This window comes from Malus sylvestris, chromosome 7, assembly GCF_916048215.2.
Source record: "Malus sylvestris chromosome 7, drMalSylv7.2, whole genome shotgun sequence".
NCBI lineage: Eukaryota > Viridiplantae > Streptophyta > Magnoliopsida > Rosales > Rosaceae > Malus > Malus sylvestris.
This window is the reverse complement of record NC_062266.1, coordinates 1,419,737-1,426,812: the sequence shown is the minus strand read 5'-3', so window position 1 is coordinate 1,426,812 and position 7,076 is coordinate 1,419,737. Positions and strand designations below refer to the sequence as shown.

General features: G+C 44.7%; 1 long non-coding RNA gene across 1 annotated transcript; it reads right to left on the bottom strand.

Moving 5' to 3' along the window:
* Positions 1-5,744: 5,744 nt before the first annotated feature.
* Positions 5,745-7,076, bottom strand: LOC126628352 (uncharacterized). The gene is made up of 3 exons (XR_007625386.1): positions 6,605-7,076; positions 6,424-6,521; positions 5,745-6,248 (listed from the first exon to the last, which is right to left on the bottom strand). It is a non-coding gene; the product is annotated as an uncharacterized LOC126628352 (long non-coding RNA).

Sequence of the window (7,076 nt, the reverse complement as noted above, 5' to 3'; positions counted from 1 at the left end):
TTGGTATTGTCGTCTTACACCTGAGACGGTAGACTCATTTGAGGAATTGAGGAAACTATTTGTTTCCCAACACATTTTCCAAACCGATCGCTTGCACTCTGCAGATGACTTGTACACTATCCGCCAGAAGCCAGACGAGTCATTACGTATGTATGCTGGCCGCTTCAGCCATGAATACTCCCGGTGTGCCGAGGCAGACGACAAGACTGCCCTCAAAGCCTTCACGGCAGGCCTACGTGATTGTTTCTTTAAATACATGATCAATGCCAATACTTGGAAGACTTACTCTGAGGTGATGGCGCAGACTTATAACCATGCCTCCGCCGAGGCAAAGACATATCAGGAGAAACCCCCTACAACCATCCTTTATCAACAAGTGGGAGGTGGAAGCCAGACTCACCTAAATGAGAAGACCTCGACTTTCCAAACAGCAGTGGCACCTCCCCATGCCTTGCATAATGCTTCGCCGAATCAACAGACATATCAATTTCAAGGCAAGAGGAAGGATTTCCATCCTCACCACTCTCATTTCAGTAAAAAGAGTAAGGGACACTATCCCGATAACCAAGGGTATCGCCACAATAACGCTCGCCCCCAGGCAGTCAATGCAGTGGGTCAAACCCGCGTCAAGATACCCCCTACCCCAAGGTATGAGACATACACGCCCTTGAATGCCACATGCGCGGCCATTTACCCCAGCATAGCTCACCTGATACCAAAGCCAAAGCCGAGGCACCCAGATTACACGCCCCCGAATAACGCGGGCATGTTTTGTTGCTACCATGAGCATAACGGCCATGATAGCGAGAAATGTATCATCCTCCGTGATCGTATTGAAGCTTTGGCACGAGAAGGAAAAATTGATCAATTCCTCCTTCACCCTCAAAGGGATAACCGTAACCAACACCAGGTGAATGTCATATATTCCATAAGCGGCGGCACACCCATATCTGAATCTTCCAATAGGGCCATGAAAAACAGTGAACGAAGTCTGAGGCCTGGTCACCAAGTGTTTCACGTGGAAGACATCAGGGGAGGGAAGTATCAAAAACCTAACTGGGATCCGATATGTTTCTACCCTGAGGAAGAAAGAGGCATCATCTACCCTCATAACGACCCATTGATCGTGGAGGCTCACATAGCCAACTTTGATGTTCGACGAATCCTCGTAGACACAGGGGCTTCGGTCAATATCATGTTTGCCGAAGCTTTCAGGGCACTCAGTGTAGCTGAACACTTGCTCGATCGCTCGATTTCTCCTCTGATAAGCTTCTCCGGTGATATCGTGCAACCCTTAGGGAGCATACATTTACCCTTTACTATTGGTACAGGCCCTTACACGGCTACCATTACCACTAACTTCCTAGTGGTTGACTGCCCAACGGCATACAATGTCATCTTTGGGCGCACAGGCATCAATGATCTCAAGGCTATGGTATCCACGCATATGCTGTTGATGAAATTTCCAACCCCCCATGGCAACGGCTACATCAGAGGAGATCAGCTTAGTGCACGATCATGTTACAACACTTCAGTTAAGCAACAACACTTGCCCGGACCCAAGGAAACCCTGTCTGTACATGACCAAGTCACAAAGACCAGCCTAGATGAAGCGACCTTGGATCTTCCTGATAGCAACAATCAACCCGATGATCCTCGAGATGACTCTTTCACCCAGCAAGCCCAACCTACTGAAGAGTTGGAGAAGGTACCTATCTCAAGAGATCATCCAGACCGCATGGTGAATATTGGCACCACATTGTCACCACCCCTTCGGTTAGCATTGATATCTTTTTTGAAAGAGAACACTTAAGTCTTCGCCTGGTCATACGAGGACATGTCAGGCATCTCTCCCAATGTCATCTGTCATCGTTTGAGTATTGACCCCAAGATCAAGCCGGTGAGACAGAAGCGAAGATCTTATGACGCTGAACGATACGAGGCAATGAAAGCAGAAGTTGAAAAACTCAAAGGCATAGGCTTTGTCCGTGAAGTCAATTACCCGACATGGGTAGCAAATGTGGTCCTTGTTAGGAAAAATCCGACCAAAGAAAGTCTTTCGCTTCAAAAGGTCTTGTGGAGGATGTGTGTTGACTACACCGACCTAAACAAAGGGTGTCCGAAAGATAGTTTCCCTCTTCCTCTTATTGACAGGCTTATAGACTCTACGGCAGGGTGTGAGCTCTTGAGCTTTATGGACGCTTATTCAGGATACAACCAAATCCTCATGAACCCCTCAGACCAAGAACACACGGCCTTCACTACTGACAGGGGACTATATTGCTATAAAGTCATGCCTTTCGGCCTAAAGAATGCAGGAGCAACTTATCAGAGACTGGTCAATTCAATGTTCGCCGAACAAATTGGGAAGAACATGGAAGTTTACGTTGATGATATGCTAGTCAAAAGCAAACATGCTGACCAACACATCACCGACCTATCTGAAACTTTCACCATTCTAAAGAGGTATCGAATGAGGTTGAACCCCAACAAATGTGCCTTCGGCGTGGGCTCTGGCAAATTCTTAGGCTTCATGATTAGCCAACGAGGCATTGAAGCTAACCTTGAAAAGATCAAAGCAATCCTCGACATGAAAGAGCCAATAACTTCAAAAGACATCCAAAGCCTTACTGGCAAGGTGGCAGCCTTAACCAGATTCATCTCTAAGGCCACAGACAGATGTGCTCCTTTCTTCAAAGCACTCAAGGGAAATAAGAAGTACATTACATGGACGGAGGAATGTGCCAAGGCATTCAGGAACCTCAAAGAGTACATGAGTAAAGCCCCTCTGCTCTCCAAACCAGAAGTTGGTGACACTCTCATCATCTATCTATCGGTTTCGGCTTCAGCAGTCAGTTCTGTTCTTATTCGAATGGACAGTGGTGTCGAACGGCCCGTCTACTACGCTAGCAAGGCCCTACAAGATGCGGAGACACGATACTCCAACATTGAGAAATTAGCTCTAGCATTGGTCATGTCTGCTCGGAAACTTCGCCCTTATTTCCAAGCACACGCCATCATCGTGCTTACCAATCACCCTCTTCGACAGATACTCCAGAGTCCTGACACGTCTGGGCGAATGATCAAATGGGCGATAGCATTGGGTGAGTTTGACATCTCCTACCAACCAAAACCAGCCGAAAAAGGTCAAGCAGTAGCAGATTTCATCGCCGACTTCACATATCCTGTTGACATTGCTTCTACACCTGAAGCAGTAGCTTCATTACCATCGGAAGCTCAGAAAGTAGAATCAACGACCTCAGCATGGAGTCTGTATGTTGATGGCTCATCCAACCAACAGGGCTGTGGAGCGGGACTAGTCTTGACTACGCCCGACAAAGTAGCAATGGAGTATGCTCTTCGTTTCAAATTCAAGGCATCAAACAATGAGGCCGAGTATGAAGCCCTTCTAGCAGGATTACGTTTGGCCAAACACCTCGGGGTTAAACAAATTGATATTTTCAGTGACTCCCAATTAGTGGTCAACCAGGTTACCAACAACTTTGATGCTAAGGACAGCTCCATGGCAGCATATCTTGCGCAAACACAACTTTTGCTCAAGCACTTCCATTACCAGATCACCCAAGTTCCTCGAGCGGCAAACAGTCATGCAGACGCCCTGGCTCGCCTCGCCTCAGCTGTGGAAGACGAGATTGGAAGAAAAATTCATGTCGAACTGTTGGCAACACCAAGCACCATGGCCGCCGAAGTATGCAACTTACAACAGGGGGATAGTTGGATCACCCCGATCTATAATTTCCTTGCTCATGGCACCCTCCCAAATGATAAAGTCCAGGCTAAGCAAATTCGATACAAGTCTACCCGCTACCTGATCATCAATGATCAACTCTATAAGCGAGGTTTTAGCCTGCCATACTTAAGGTGTCTTACGCCTGCCGAGGCGGAAATCGTCCTTCGGGAAATACATGAGGGAGTCTGTGGAGATCATGCTGGATCTCGGTCCCTAGCATACAAGACTTTTCGCCAAGGATATTACTGGCCAACACTCCACCAGGATGCCATCAAAGTATCCCGCTCATGTGACAAATGTCAACGATATGCGACTATTCCTCATTCCCCTCCAGAGCCTCTTACTCCTATGATCAGCCCTTGGCCCTTCGCCCAGTGGGGACTTGATTTGATCGGCCCAATGCCGGCAGGGAAGGGCAAAGTCTGTTACGCAGTCGTTGCAGTGGACTACTTCACAAAGTGGGCCGAAGTAGAACCCTTGGCAACCATTACTGAGGCAAAGATAGAAGACTTCGTGTGGAAGAACATCCTTTGTAGATTCGGCATTCCCAATGCGATAGTCACTGACAATGGGCGACAGTTTGACAACAAGAAGTTCAGGTTGTTCTGCTCTAAGTTCAACATCAACTTATGCTTTGCCTCTCCAGCTCATCCCCAGTCTAATGGACAAGTTGAGGCCATCAACAAAATAATCAAGCGCACTTTGAAAACCAGCTTGGACAAAGCTAAAGGCTGTTGGCCAGAATTTGTACCCCAAGTTCTTTGGTCATATCGCACTTCATATCGGACTTCAACAGGAGAAACTCCATTCTCACTTGCCTTTGGCACAGAGGCGGTTGTCCCTGTTGAGCTCGAGCAAGCAACATTCCGAGTCCAGAACTACATTCAAAGTGAAAATGACAAACAACTCACCCTCAACTTGGATTTAGTCGAGGAACACAGAAACCAAGCTCACTTGAGGAATGTCGCCTACAAGCAGCGCATCTCCAACTATTATGACTCTAAGGTCAAGCCTCGTTCTTTCAAAATAGGAGATTGGGTCTTAAAGAAAAGATTACTCTGCGACAGAGTCCCGAGTGAAGGCACACTTAGTCCAAACTGGGATGGACAGTATGAAGTCATTGGCATCAGTCGCCCTGGCTCTTACACACTTAGAAGCTCCGATGGCAAGACCCTTGGCCATCCATGGAACGCTGATCACTTGAAGTACTACTACAAATAGACTCACGATGTACAAGTGTTGAGCTATAGCCGTTCGGCATCCTATGTAATGAAGGCCATTTGGCAATGAATTCAATAAAGAGGTAATTTAGCCAACTCAGCCCTCACTCTTTTACATTCATAGCAAGCGATGCCGGAACCCTTCTCAATCAGAAAGCAATCCGTCTTCCACAGTCACTACAAAACAAGCAAATGAAGACCGTGTCAAGCGCCAAAAAAAAAAAAAAAAAAAAAAAAAACAGCTTCATCCAAAAAGCTTCACCCAAAAAGCTTCACCTCCAAAGCTTCACCCACAAAGCTTCACCTAAAAAGCTTCACCCAAAAAGCTTCACCCGAAAAGCTTCACCTCCAAAGCTTCACCCACAAAGCTTCACCTAAAAAGCTTCACCCACAAAGCTTCACCCAAAAAAAAACTTCACCCGAAAAGCTTCACTTAAAAAAGCTTCACCTACAAAGCTTCACCCAAAAAAAACTTCACCCGAAAAGCTTCACTTAAAAAAGCTTCACCTACAAAGCTTCACCTAAAAAAGCTTCACCTAGAAAGCTCCCTCTACATACTTTCACCATCAAAGCTTTACCATCAAAGCTTCACCTAGAAAGCTTCATCTACAAAGCTTCACCATCAAAGCTTCACCTAGAAAGTTTCATCTACAAAGCTTCATCTACAAAGCTTCACCATCAAAGCTTCACCTAGAAAGCTTCATCTACAAAGCTTCACCTAGAAGGCTTCAACACCAAAGCTTCACCTACAAAGCTTCAACACAAAACCTTGCTCCAAATAAACAAATTTTGTTCACAAAACCCAAGATGCCCTTGAACTTGTACAAAAACACTTGGGTAAACATAAACATTTTTTGTTTTACACCCACAAGGGCCCAAAATTTTCCTTCTTATTTATTCACTTATATATGTTCCCAAACATATTATAATAGATCCAACAACAAGCCAAAGTCCCAAGTTTCATAATGGACAAAAGTACAAGCAATTCATCAATAATGAAGGTGCTACAAAAATTGGAATCTGCCCCAAAATAGAAATCCAACCCAAGAGACTTTTTCTCTCTCTCCCTCTTCCGCCTCCTTTCATCTATCAAATTTCTGCAACCTCTGCTTTTCTCCAATGGAGCTGAATTTTGGACACCCTCTAGTTCTTGAGCATATGAACAACTTTCAAGAAGGAACCATTTCTGTTTGAGCGACGGAAATTAAAGTGTTGAAGCTCCAAACATGACAGTCGGATTCTTGCAGATTTCGAAGCTGCTGTGATGTTTCGAAGATCTGGAAATATTTAACCATTAGTTCATTCTGAATGTTTGATATGTTATGAAAGAGACGATGAGGAACAACTTCAATGAAGAAAGCATGCCGATCTGAACAATAGAAAATGGAGTTTCGAAGCTCACAACAAATCTGACGGGTTGACAGAAAAATAATAACCAGTCATTCATCATACCTGGATTTCTGGAGTTATACTGCTCCGAGGGATCTCAAATTTGGATATGTTGTAGTTCACGAGCTGAGGAACAACTTCAATGAAGAAAGCATACCGATCTGAACAAGAGAAAATGGAGTTTCGAAGCTCACAACAAATCTGACGGGTTGACAGAAAAATAATAACCAGTCATTCATCATACCTGGATTTCTGGAGTTATACTGCTCCGAGGGATCTCAAATTTGGATATGTTGTAGTTCACAAGCTGAGGAACAACTTCGATGAAGAACGTATGTTGATCTGAACAAGAGAAAATGGAGTTTCGAAGCTCACAACAAGTCTGACGGATTAACAGAACATTGATGAACAGTTACTCATCATACTTGAATTTCTGAAGTTGTACTACTCCGATGGATCTCAAATTTGGATATGTTGTAGTTCACAAGATAAGGAAAAACTTTCATGAAGACGACTTTGCAATCTGAGCTATAGAGAAAGGTGTTATCTTGCATCCACTCAGGCTGATTAGTGGAAACGAAAAGCAATTCCACCAAAGAAAAGATGAAAAAGAGAGAAAAGCTACTAATTGCACTTGATCTTGTCTAGTCAATAGCATGCAGCATCAAACACACAAAAGTTGGAAATATTTTTAGATAAAGCATATACGAATGTGT